Source organism: Triticum aestivum, chromosome 1A, assembly GCF_018294505.1.
Source record: "Triticum aestivum cultivar Chinese Spring chromosome 1A, IWGSC CS RefSeq v2.1, whole genome shotgun sequence".
NCBI lineage: Eukaryota > Viridiplantae > Streptophyta > Magnoliopsida > Poales > Poaceae > Triticum > Triticum aestivum.
In genome coordinates this window covers 120747606-120761962 of record NC_057794.1, presented here as the reverse complement: position 1 = coordinate 120761962, position 14357 = coordinate 120747606, and positions in this window count along the sequence as shown.

Sequence of the window (14357 nt, the reverse complement as noted above, 5' to 3'; positions counted from 1 at the left end):
CCTTTCTTTTTCAGTACATGGGATGTGTAAAGATTACCCCTCTTGCGACATGCCTACCGTGAGGTTATGCCTCTAAGTCATGCTCCGACACGTGGGAGATATAGCCGCATCGTGGGTGTTACACCACATGCCATGAAGCAGTAGGTGGGAGCGGAGTCGTCCTTGTCCTTATCATCAGCGTAGGTGACGAAGCCATTGTCTTCAGTGTTGAAGATGGACTTGGCAACGTAGGCTGTAGCTAGAGCCAGACTTGCAACACTAGAGTCGGACTCCTCCTCAGACTCCACCTCCGCCTCCTCAGAAGTAGACTCCTCCTTTGAATCCATCTCCTTTCCAACAAAAGCACGAGCCTTGCTAGTTGAGTTCCTCTTGTGTGATGAAGACTTTGATGAAGACTTGGAAGAAGACTTTGAGGATTTCTTCTTCTTCTTGTCATCAGAATCATATTTCTTGCTCTTCTTCTTCTTTCTTTCATTGTCCCACTGCGGACACTCAGAGATGTAGTGACCAGGTTTCTTGCACTTGTGGCATGTTCTCTTCTTGTAGTCATGAGCAGAAGCTTCATCATTTCTTGAGCTGGATCGTGAAAACTTTTTGAAGCCTTTCTTCTTGGTGAATTTCTGGAACTTCTTCACAAGCATAGCAAGCTCCTTTCCAATGTCTTCAGGATCACCAGAACTGCAGTCAGATTCTTCTTCAGATGAGGAAACAACTTTTGCCTTCAAAGCGCGAATTCGGCCATAGTTGGGACCATAGATATCTCTTTTCTCAGGAAGCTGAAACTCATGTGTGTTGAGCCTCTCAAGTATGTCAAGCGGATCGAGTGTCTTGAAGTCAGGGAGTTCTTGAATCATCAGGGCTAGGGTGTCAAATGAGCTGTAAAGTGATCTTAGGAGTGTCTTGACGATTTCATGCTTGGTGATCCCTGTGGCGCCGAGAGCAGGAAGCTCATTTGTGATGTCAGTGAGGCGATCAAACATGAGCTGAACATTCTCATTGCCGTTTCTCTTGAAGCGGTTGAAGAGGTTGCGAAGGACACTGATCCTTTGATTTATCTAGGTTGAGACGCCTTCGTTGACCTTGGAGAGCCAGTCCCAGACTAGCTTCGACGTTTCCAGAGCACTCACACGGCCATACTGTCCTTTGGTCAGATGACCACAGATGATGTTCTTGGCAGTAGAATCCAGTTGAATGAACTTCTTGACATTAGCTGCGGTGATGCCTTCACCAGCCTTGGGAACGCCATTCTTGACGACATACCATAGATTGACATCAATGGCTTTAAGATGGATGCACATCTTATTCTTCCAGTAGGGGTAATCAGTGCCATCGAAGACAGGGCATGCAACGGAGATTTTGATTATCCCACAGTCGACATAGCTAAAACTCCAGGTGGTTAAACCGAATCACACAGAACAAGGGAGTACCTTGCTCTGATACCAATTGAAAGTGCTAGTTATTGACTAGAGGGGGGTGAATAGGCGATTTTTATGGAAGTCTTCAAAACATGAAAGTTTCGAAGACAAACGATAGAAATGAACCTATTAACATGTAGCGGAAGGTAGACTACACTAGGTAAGCCATAGTCAAGTATTCAATGAAGTGAAAGCACGAAGACTATTAGCAGCTAGGCAGTATGGAACATGATGGAAGATAGTATGAAGCCAATCAGAACAAGTAGTCACACAGTGAAGTCAAACAGATAATGCAAGCAGGCAATGACTTCGCGAAGACAAACTGTAAGTAAAGAGAAGGAAGAGATAGAACCAGTTGCTTGGTGAAGACAAAGGATTTGTTGGACCAGTTCCAGTTGTTGTGACAACTGTACGTCCGGTTAGGGAGGCTAAGATTCAACTCAGAAGACCGTGTCTTCACCTTATTCCCCTTGAGCTAAGGACACACAGTCCTCGCCCAATCACTCAAGTAAGTCTTCAAGGTAGACTTCCAAACCTTCACAGACTTCGTTCATCGGCGAGTTCCGTCAGCACGACGGCATGGTGACGATGTTGATGTTCTACCATCGCAGGGCTTCGCCTAAGCACCGCTATGATATTATCGAGGTGGACTATGGTGGAGAGGGGCACCGCACACGGCTAAAAGATCCAAGAGATCAATTGTTGTGTCTCCAAGGGGTGCCTCCCTCCCCGTATATAAAGGAGTGGAGGAGGAGGAGGGCGGCCACCCTAGGCGCGCCCCATGAGGAGTCCTACTCCCACCGGGAGTTGGACTCCCCCTTTCCAAGTGGGGGTAGGAGAGGATAGGGAAGGAGAGAGAGGGGAAAGGAAAGGGGGGCGCCCCCCCCCCCCCCCGCCCTCCTTGTCCAACTCAGACTGGGGGAAGGGGCACGTGGCTGCCCTTTGGCCGCCCCTCCTCTTCTCCATTAGGGCCCAATAGGCCCATTAGTCTCCCTCGGGGGTTCCGGTAACCCCCTAGTACTCCGGTATATGCCCGAAACTCCCCGAAACCATTCCGGTGTCCGAACATAGTCGTCCAATATATCGATCTTTACGTCTTGACCATTTCGAGACTCCTCATTATGTCCGTGATCATATCCGGGACTCCGAACTACCTTCGGTACATCAAAAACCATAAACTCATAATATAACTGTCATCAAACTTTAAGCGTGCGGACCCTACGGGTTCGAGAACTATGTAGACATGACCGAGACACGTCTCCGGTCAATTACCAATAGCGGAACCTGGATGCTCATATTGGCTCCTACATATTCTACGAAGATCTTTATCGGTCAAACCGCATAACAACATACGTTGTTCCCTTTGTCATTGGTATGTTACTTGCCTGAGATTCGACCGTCGGTATCTCAATACCTAGTTCAATCTTGTTACCGGCAAGTCTCTTTACTCGTTACGTAACACATCATCCCGCAACTAACTCATTAGTTGCAATGCTTGCAAGGCTTAAGTGACGTGTATTATCGAGTGGGCCCAGAGATACCTCTCTGACAATCGGAGTGACAAATCCTAATCTCGAAATACGCCAACCCAACAAGTACCTTCGGAGACACCTGTAGAGCACCTTTATAATCACCCAGTTACGTTGTGACGTTTGGTAGCACACAAAGTGTTCCTCCGGTAAATGGGAGTTGCATAATCTCATAGTCATAGGAAGATGTATAAGTCATGAAGAAAGCAATAGCAACAAACTAAACGATCAAGTGCTAAGCTGACGGAATGGGTCAAGTCAATCACATCATTCTCCTAATGATGTGATCCCGTTAATCAAATGACAACTCTTTGTCTATGGCTAGGAAACATAACCATATTTGATCAATGAGCTAGTCTAGTAGAGGCATACTAGTGACACTCTGTTTGTCTATGTATTCACACATGTATCATGTTTCCGGTTAATACAATTCTAGCATGAATAATAAACATTTATCATGATATAAGGAAATAAATAATAACTTTATTATTGCCTCTAGGGCATATTTCCTTCAGTCTCCCACTTGCACTAGAGTCAATAATCCAGATTACATAGTAATGATTCTAACACCCATGGAGCCTTGGTGCTGATCATGTTTTGCTTGTGGAAGTGGCTTAGTCAACGGGTCTGCAACATTCAGATCCGTATGTATCTTGCAAATCTCTGTCTCCCACCTAGACTTGATCCCGGATGGAGTTGAAGCGTCCCTTGATGTGCTTGGTTCTCTTGTGAAATCTAGATTCCTTTGCCAAAGCAATTGCACCAGTATTGTCACAAAAGATTTTCATTGGACCCGATGCACTAGGTATGACACCTAGATCGGATATGAACTCCTTCATCTAGACTCCTTCATTTGCTGCTTCCGAAGCAGCTATGTACTCCGCTTCACATGTAGATCCCGCTACGACGCTTTGTTTAGAACTGCACCAACTGACAGCTCTGCCGTTTAATAAAAACATGTATCCGGTTTGCAATTTAGAATCGTCCGGATCAGTGTCAAAGCTTGAATCGACGTAACCATTTACGACGAGCTCTTTGTCACCTCCATAAATGAGAAACATATCCTTTGTCCTTTTTAGCTATTTCAGGATGTTCTTGACCGATGTCCAGTGATCCACTCCTTTGGTACCTCCCTGCTAAACTAATAGCAAGGAACACATCAGGTCTGGTACACAGCATTGCATACATGATAGAGCCTATGGTTGAAGCATAGGGAACATCTTTCATTTTCTCTCTATCTTCTGCAGTGGTCGGGCATTGAGTCTTACTCAGCTTCACACCTTGTAACACAGGCAAGAACCCTTTCTTTGCTTGATCCATTTTGAACTTCTTCAAAACTTTTTCAAGGTATGTGCTTTGTGAAAGTCCAATTAACCATCTCGATCTATCTCTATTGATCTTGATGCCCAATATATAAGCAGCTTCACCGAGTACTTTCATTGAAAAACTCTTATTCAAATATCCTTTTATGCTATCCAGAAATTCTATATCATTTCTGAAAGTGCTAGTGATCGACTAGAGGGGGGTGAATAGGCAATTTTTATGAAAGTCTTCAATACATGGAAGTTTTGAAGACAAACGATAGAAATGAACCTATTAACATGCAGCAGAAGGTAGACTACTGATACGTCTCCAACGTATCTATAATTTTTGATTGCTCCATGCTATATTATCTACTGTTTTGGACATTATTGGGCTTTATTATCCACTTTTATATTATTTTTGGGACTAACCTATTAACCGGAGGCCCAGCCCAGAATTGTTTTTTTTTCCTATTTTGGGGTTTCGAAGAAAAGGAATATCAAACGGAGTCTAAACGGAATGAAACCTTCGGGAACGTGATTTTCTCACCGAACATGATCCAGGAGACTTGGACCCTACGTCAAGAAATAAAGGAGGAGGCCACGAGGTAGGGGGCACGCCTACCCCCCCCCCCAGGCGCGCCCTCCACCCTCGTGGGCCCCCTATTGCTCCACTAACGTACTCCTTCCTCCTATATATACCTACATACCCCCAAACGATCAGATACGGAGCCAAAACCCTAATTCCACCGCCGCAACTTTCTGTATCCACGAGATCCCATCTTGGGGCTTGTTTCGGAGCTCCGCCGGAGGGGGCATCCATCACAGAGGGCTTCTACATCACCACCATAGCCTCTCCGATGAAGTGTGAGTAGTCTACCTCAGACCTTCGGGTCCATAGTTATTAGCTAGATGGCTTGTTCTCTCTTTTTGGATCTCAATACAAAGTTCTGCCCCTCTCTTGTGGAGATCTATTCGATGTAATCTTCTTTTTGCGGTGTGTTTGTTGAGACCGATGAATTGTGGGTTTATGATCAAGATTATCTATGAACAATATTTGAGTCTTCTCTGAATTATTTTATGTATGATTGGTTATCTTTGCAAGTCTCTTCGAATTATCAGTTTGGTTTGGCCTACTAGATTGATCTTTCTTGCAATGGGAGAAGTGCTTAGCTTTGGGTTCAATCTTGCGGTGTCCTTTCCCAATGACAGTAGGGGCAGCAAGGCACATATTGTGTTGTTGCCATCGAGGATAACAAGATGGGGTTTTTTATCATATTGCATGAATTTATCCCTCTACATCATGTCATCTTGCTTAAGGCGTTACTCTATTTTCATGAACTTAATACACTAGATGCATGCTGGATAGCGGTCGATGAGTGGAGTAATAGTAGTAGATGCAGGAAAGAGTCGGTCTACTTGTCTCGGACGTGATGCCTATATACATGACCATACCTAGATATTCTCATAACTATGCTCAATTCTGTCAATTTCTCAACAGTAATTCGTTCACCCACCGTAAAATACTTATGCTCTTGAGAGAAGCCACTAGTGAAACCTATGGCCCCCTGGTCTATCTTTATCATATTAATCTTCCAATACTTAGTTATTTCCTTTGCTTTTTACTTTGATTTTATTTTACTTTGCATCTTTATCACAAAAATACCAAAAATATTATTCAATCATATCTATCAGATCTCACTCTCGTAAGTGACCGTGAAGGGATTGACAACCCCTTATCGCGTTGGTTGCGATGAGTTATTTGTTTTGTGCAGGTACGAGGGACTCGCGCGTAGCCTCCTACTGGATTGATACCTTGGTTCTCAAAAACTAAGGGAAATACTTACGCTACTTTGCTGCATCATCCTTTCCTCTTCAAGGAAATCCAACGCAGTACTCAAGAGGTAGCAACTACACTAGGAAAGCCATAGTCAAATATTCAAAGAAGTGAAAGCACGAAGACTATTAGCAGCTAGGCAGTATGGATCCAGATGGAAGATAGCATGAAGCCAATCAGAACAAACAGTCACACAGTGAAGACAAATGGATAATGCAAGCAGGCAATGACTTCACAAGGACCAACTTTAAATAAAGAGAAGGAAGGGATAGAACCAGTTGCTTGGTGAAGACAAGGATTTGTTGGACCAGTTCCAGTTGCTGTGAAAACTGTACATCTGGTTAGGGAGGCTGAGATTCGACTCAGAAGACCGCGTCTTTGCCTTATTCCCCTTGAGCTAAGGACACAGTCCTCGCCCAATAACTCAGGTAAGTCTTCAAGGTAGACTTCCAAACCTTCACAGACCTCGTTCACCAGCGATCCACAATGACTCTTGGATGCTCAAAACGCGACGGCTAACCGGCTGGAGGATTCACAGTCCTCAAGTGTAACAAGTCTTCAGATCACACAGACAGAAAGATTTCAGTGATGCCTAACACTCTTTGGCTCTGGGTGTTTAGGGCTTTGCAAGGATTCTCTCTCAAAGGCTTCGAGGTGGGTTTCTCTCAAACGATAAAAGCATTGCACTAACTCTAAGCAGCCACCAATTTATGGTGTAGGGGTGGGATATTTATAGCCACTAGGCAACCCGACCTGATTTGTCCGAAATGACCCTGGGTCACTAAGGAACTGACACGTGTTCCAATGGTCAGATTTCAAACACATGCGGCAGCTTGACTTGGGCTACAAGTAAAGCTGACTCATCCAGCTCTGGATAAGATTTGCTCTCATTGTATTCGCTCGAAGACTTAGGATTTGGTTGAGCATCACTTTAGTCATTCTGACTTTGTTCACTTGGACCCCACTTAACAGTACAGTGGTTCCTATGACTCAACAAAGAAGAAAATGAAACTACAAAACAACTATGTCTTCACGCTCCAAAGACTTCATACGATGTCTTCTCATGTCATAGTCTTCAATGTTAATATATTCACAAACCACCATTATCTTCAATGTCTTCACACATTTTTAGGGGTCATCTCCGGTAGGTAAACTGAATCAATGAGCAACTACTACCTGTGTGGCTGTGTTATCCTGCAATTCTCACAAACACATTAGTCCCTCAACCAGGTTTGTCGTCAATACTCCAAAACCAACTAGGGGTGGCACTAGATGCACTTACAATCTCCCCCTTTTTGGTGATTGATGACAAACTGGTTGAAGTTTTCAACGGGGATAAAAGTATGTGAAATTGTAAAGGATTGAGGTATTGTCTTTGTAAGTAGTGAAAAGGCTCCCCCTGAAGATGTGCATATAAGTATTTTGCTTTTGAATGCAAATGCACATGGCAGGTTGTACTTGTGGAGACCAGCTTCTACTTTTGAAGACAATTCATCATGCATGAAGAGATATAAAGAAGATAATGACATGCATAATGAAAAATGGACGTCTGCAAAATGACTTCGTGCGGAATTTATCGTCGCACATGCGGAATTTATCATCGCATCACATAGTTGATAGGAAAGATAGCAGACGACCATCAAGTTTAAGTGTTACAACTCAAAGAACCAAATGTATCAAAAGCGAGAGTTGTAAGCACTTGGAAAATCTAGCAAAAGTATAGCAACCACCCATATGGACCCGCTTGAAGACTATCAACTCATATGCTATTCCCCCTTTTGTCAGTAATGACCAAAAAGGTTTGAAGACATAGAGCTTTCTACTCGTTCCCATGAGGAGTAGGCGAAGCAGCAGGGTCGTCGTTGAGGTTTGGTGGTGCAGAAGAACTTGGTGCAGTGTCGATACGCGCCGAAGTTGGAGGTGGTGAAGTAGCATCATCTTGGTCATCAATGACTCTGGAATTGATAGTTGCCGATGAGGATGAGTAGTCAGAGTCTTCGAGTGAGGGAATCCGACGCAAGTCAACATTCCTTGGAGGAGTTGAGTCAAACTTGAATCTCTCTGTGAAGCCATCATCTTGAAGATCCGCTTTAGCACTGAGTAATGTCAAGCTCTTCCACGACCTCCGACAGGTTTCATGAGTGACAAAGGCATTCTTGGTGGCAAGGTTGCGAATGCGATTGACAAAGGCATTTGACGCTTGAGCCAATCATGATGCTTATCCTGTTTCTGATGTAGGGCGACAAGAAGCTCTCGATCATTAAGAACACGAGATCGCTTATGAGGCCTTTGGGAAATTGTGCTTTCAGTGGCTTCAGTATGGGCACGAGGTGCACGTGTATTTCCAGCCAAAGGATAAACACGAGTGACGGCCTGAACTCCTTCAATGGGCTGGGTGAAGCTTTGACGATCGACATTGTGAAGATAAATTGGCTCCTTTGCAGGCTCTGGGTAAATGGCTTCGACAGACAGATCAACCTCTAGCAAGAATATGAGATGATTGCACGCAGACGGCTGATAGTTGATAGCAGAGTGAAGCTTGATGAGGCGCATTACCCATGGAGCATAAAACTTCAGACCAAAGAGATCAGAGCCAAATGCAGCCAATTGCCTGATGAAGAAGTCTTGAGCATTGAAGCTGATGCCATTGAAGATATAGAAAACCAATGTCTTCATTGCTCCTTCAAGCTTTGTTGTAGAAGAATGTCCTTTGACAGGCCATAGAGTTCGCCTGATGATATGATAAATAGTGTGGGGCAGATACTCTAGGTCTTCAACAAAGAACTCCTTTGGATATTCAGCATCTTGGGGCAGTGGCTTAATCATGCTCAGCATTTGGCTCATGATGGGCTCTGGCTTCTGGAAGATGCTCTCCAAGGCATTGCGGTGAAGCTGACAACCTGGTTGATAGTGTTCACCAGGAGTGGGCAGGGTAGTAAGCTCAATGATGTCTTGGGCTTTGGCTTCATGGTGTACATCACGTGTCATCCACTCAAGAATCCAAGTCTTCAGATCCCTGTTGTAGCCGCGAATGTGGAGGGTAGCATAAAATTGTAGCAGAAACTCTTCATTCCAATGTTCTTTGGCAGTCACAAAGTTCAGAAGACCAGCATCACGGAAACAGTCAAGTGCCTCTTCCAAGCAGGGCAGTCCAGCAATAGCTTCACTATCGAGATGCATATGGGGAAAGATGCGCCCTTGATCATAGAGTACACAGGAATAGTAACTGAGCTGCTGGTAGCTCCAGAATCGATCAGATGAAATTCTTGGCTTGGAGTAGGGGTTCTTGGCGCTATCAAAGAAGGTGTTGTGTTCTATGAAGCCATTCACATTAAACGATCCTGGTGAAGTTGCAGTACCTGGAAACCTTGGCAGCCTTGGCTTCGGCTTCTGCACCTGAGGCCTGTGCTCTACATGATAGTCAAATTGCGGACCGGCAGCAGGTGGAGGAACCAGAATGGGCCAGTAGACGGTGGTAAGTTGACCTTGATAGAATGCTTGCTCAATGGTGTGTGGCCTGGGAGGTGGTACAGGAGCAGAGGCATTGTCTTCGAGCTCTGGATTTGCTTTAGGTGCAGCATTAGCTTCAGGTGCATTCACTTCTGGCACCACATTAGCTTTAGGCGCCACATTAGCTACGGCCATGACAACGTCATTGGCTTCAGTGTTGGTGTGAGTGGCTGCCTTAGAGTTTTCAACCTCCACTCGAGTAGCTGGAGGGTCGGACAAGTTCTCCTCGAGAACAACTTCAGGGTTGGACGGGGGTGTAGCAACACGTTCTTCTTCTTCTTGACGGGGCACTTCTTGATCATTGGCTGATGCAGCCAGAATGTCTTCAGCAGCTTTGGCTTCAGACTCTGAGACGTTCACGGTTGGAGTGGCATCAGGGAACACTTGTCGTGCCACTGAGTTGTGGTGCTCTTCTCCTTCTGGAATGCTCGACAGAGTGACTTGTGGCCTTGGTCCTTTGTGAAGCCTGCAGAGTGCGGGCGACGCCTTTGGAGAGGGAGTCGACTAGACCACAAAGTCATCATCTTCAAGCACCGGAGTGGTGGCTTGAGGTGGGGAGTGCTTGGTGATTCTTGACGGGGGGATTCTTGAGGGTGATCAGCCCATGAATCATCCTGAGCAATTGGCGTCAAAGGACAACCAATGCTGACGAGTTCGCTGTTCGTCAGAACAGGCGATGATACCATGTTGTGCTCGATCTGAGGAAGGACTTCATCATCTTCAACATTGCCTTGGGGACCAACGTCTTCAGCTGTGGTGGGGTCAACAGCTGGATCTTCTTCAGCTTCAGGAGCCTCTGTGGTAGCAGGCTCATGAACTATCAACTGGCGCTCACAGTGTTCAGACGCAGGATGAGCCACTGAGATTGGCTCGACGACAAGGGGCTCTGTTGGAGCAGCCCGATCTTTCTTATTGGTTTTTCTCTTCTTGGTCGGTGGAGCGTCGTCAGTGGTGTTCTTGGTCTTGCGCTTACGGGCTTCGGCTTCAGCTGCCCTTGTTTTCTTGAGTTCAGAAGCAGCTGTGGGGACCTTAGGCTTCGAGCCTGTCATACTGGCAGGGAAGACAATGCGAGGTTCTTCCTGCCTTGATGCTTTAGCTTGGGCCACAGCAGGCTTCTTCTTCTTCTTGGCAGCCATTCTGGGGTCGATGCCAGGGCACCCCAGAGCCTTGCGCTTTTCTGCTTCATTATGAGCTTGAACACTTTTTCAGCAAAGTACTTCATTCTCTCTCTTAAACCCTTTGCTTCCTGGCGCTTCTGGTGGAACTGCTCTTTGAGCTCATGCAGCGTCTGCTTGAAGCTTTGAACATCAGCCACACTGAGGTTGGCCACATTCTTCTTGAACTGAGCCTTCTCATAATAAATTTTGTTCTTCAATTCAACAATCTTCTGAGCCAGAGCCAGCTCAGAAGCAATGGCACTGTGGAAAGAGACACTGATGCCAATTGGAAGCTCAAGGTCGTCGAGGTTGATGTTGGGGTTTTCAAACCACTCATCTATGAAGTTGTTCAAGATGTCCACATCAAACAGGGGTAGATCATTGAAGATCTCCGCCTCTTCTTTGCTCTTTATTAGCAGCTCAAGACCGTCATTGCAAAGATCGTCGTCACTTGACAGATCAATGGCTTCATTCTCGTTCCTAAGAACGGCAGCTGGGGTCAGTGCTTGACAAGAAGTTTGAATGGGCTTCTTCCTCTTCTCAGTCTTGGAGATGCGTGAGAGATCTTCAGATTGCACACTGGCTTCAGGAGGTGCAGTAGCCAGAGGCTTTGCATGCGAAGCTTTTGGTGCAGAGGAGGCCTTTCAAGCCTTTGGTTTCTTCTGCTTCTGTGGCTTGGGAGGAGCAGGCGCTTCATCAGAATCAGCATCATCTGCAGAGTGCTCCATGGCTGCCCCCTGAACAGCAATGTGTGTTATGAGACCTTCAAGGTTGTAGAAGGGCCTGACAATATTGGGTTCAGCATCACGGGTGCCATCATCCCGAGGAGCAGATGGACCTGGGTTGAAGTCTAACCCAAGCGATTTCTTGTTCTCTTTGGAAGATGCTTTGGCAAACTGAAGGTTGCGCTTGAACAGATTGTCGTCGCGACACCATAGCAGTGATGATGGGTCGGCATTTGCAGGCTGTGGTCCACGAACCATACAAGGGTAGAAACCCTGAGCAATAGCTTCAGGTCTGTTCTTGGGTTGAAGATTTGAAAAGAGAATATCACTCCAAGGACACTTGAGGGCATTCTTCTCAGCATACTCCTTGGTCACGAACTTGTATTTGAACCATTGCTCGGCCCAATATCTTCGAATCCATTGGATTCATGTTTTGCGCTGATTGTAATCCTCTTCGGGATCAGTCTTGTACACCTCATAGAGATCTTTGGGCAAATCCTTTGATGTATCCCCATGGCGCTTCCTGCCTCCCTTCCTTGTTGACTTATCCGCGGCCATGTAGTTCAGACTAAATGGCTTCAGAACTTGCAAAGGCTTCCGTTTGCTGGTCAGACAGGAACTGGCTTCGGGAGAATTAATGTGATGATGTAAGAACTCTGCAAATGAATGCAGACTATGAGAACCAAGGGATTCTCCCATGGACATGTACCCGTGACAGCATTAGAGATGCGAGGGAAGGGGAAGAGGTCATATGCATTCTCAGAAGATTTTGAAGATAAACCAGTTTAGAAGACATTGACCTCATAGTGCGAAGACATTCACTCATATGTTGAGAGTTGGTTCCAGATTTGTACGAATCCAAGAATAAGTACAAGTGAGGAATCAAACTACTTTGTGAAGCATAAGTGAATATACTAGGCATGTTATGAGATTCAGAACATGATAGATCCAAAATTTTTGGGACAGAAACCACTTGTGGTTGAAAAGGATGAATCTATCGGATCAAACAGACAGTAAAAAGAAGTTTTATTTACCACACAAAGAACTGCTAGACGGAGTAGAAGATGAGGCCGAGCAGTTCGATCTTCCATGCTCTAACTTGGTGACGGAGGACACCTACGGCGACGGCGGAGAAGACGATGTCCGCGGCCGGCGTGAGGACGGCGTCGGTGAGGTCGTGGCAGCTAAGCGCTTCGTCGCCGGCGTCGTCGAGAGCTAGCAGTGGCGCTAGGGTTTGTGCGAGAAGGAGAAGTGGAAGAAGAGATAATGACTGGGGTGTGGTGTGTATTTATAAGGACAGGGACGGCACAGTGTTATTACGCAGGTGCCCTTGGCGGTTCACATCTGAGGGACACGTGGCGAACATGCAACACATTGGAGGTTGTTCCATGTTCCCACGCACGACTGGATTGTCGGGTGGTCGTTCCCACTTCTCCGGGTTTCAGGCAAAAAGGATTGAGCATTTAAAACAGATTTAATGTTTGTCTCTGTATCTTCTGCTGACAAGGACACAGAGAAGACATTTGACAGTTTCAATAGAATGCATATGATTTGTATAGATAGATTTGAGACGGGAGCATAGAGAGGTTAGGGTCCGATCACATTCACTTAGTTCAAAAGATTCAAACGAGAAGACATAGCTATAAGTGAATGTTGTAGAGGACAGAACGCTAATATATGAATATATCTGAATATGACCAAATCGATATAGTGAAGATAAACATGAAGACATGTTCATATTGAAAACAAACCAAATGCGAAGACTTTGCAAATGTAACACCAACAGAAAATACTCCAAACAAAAGTTTGGTGGTGGCATTACCCACTGTATAGGAAGTATTAGACCCAAACACGGCGCACAATTATCGTGGCGCTCCGAAGTCAAATTCCGTGTTAGTGTATTCGCACTTAGAGTGTAAGTCTTCATTAATTGAACATATACGTTACTTCGTGTGTTGCACATCTAAGTCATCAACATGCATAAGTGTTAGGATGTGTGCCTGATCACAGGACATTTGAGGATTCCAAGATATTTAGCTCACACCGCAACTTGCAAAACCTTTTTATCATCCAAGGGCTTTGTGAAGATATCTGCCAGTTGCTCTTTAGTGTTGACGTGAATGATATCAATATCTTCCTTCATGACATGATCTCTAAGAAAGTGATGACGAATTTCAATGTGCTTTGTCTTCGAGTGCTGAACTGGGTTGTTGGCAATCTTGATAGCGCTTTCATTGTCGCAGTAGAGTGGTACTTTCTTCAGATGGATACCATAGTCTTTGAGTGTTTGCTTCATCCATAGAAGCTGAGCGCAGCAAGATCCAGCAGCAATGTATTCAGATTCAGCAGTGGAGAGAGATACATAGTTCCGCTTCTTTGAAGATCAACAAACAAGTGATCGTCCCACAAAGTGACATGTGCCAGATGTAGACTTGCGATCCACCTTGTCACCAGCATAATCAGCATCCGAGAATCCAACTAGATCAAACTCTGAGCCCTTTGGATACCATAATCCTAGTGTGGGGGTGTAAGCCAAATATCGAAGAATTCGCTTCACAGCTAAGTGATGTGATTCCTTTGGTGCCGCTTGGAATCGGGCACACATGCAAACACTAAGCATGATATCTGGCCTAGATGCACATAAATAAAGTAAAGAACCAATCATGGAGCGGTATACCTTTTGATCGAACTCTTTACCATTGGCGTCAGGACCCAGATGACTTTTGGTTGGCATTGGCGTCGTGTAACCTTTGCAGTCTTGCATTCCAAACTTCTTCAGGTAGTCTTTGAGATATTTCTCTTGAGATATGAAGATGTCGTTGCTTTGCTGACGTATTTGAAGACCAAGGAAGAACTTCTGCTCACCCATCATGGACATTTGAT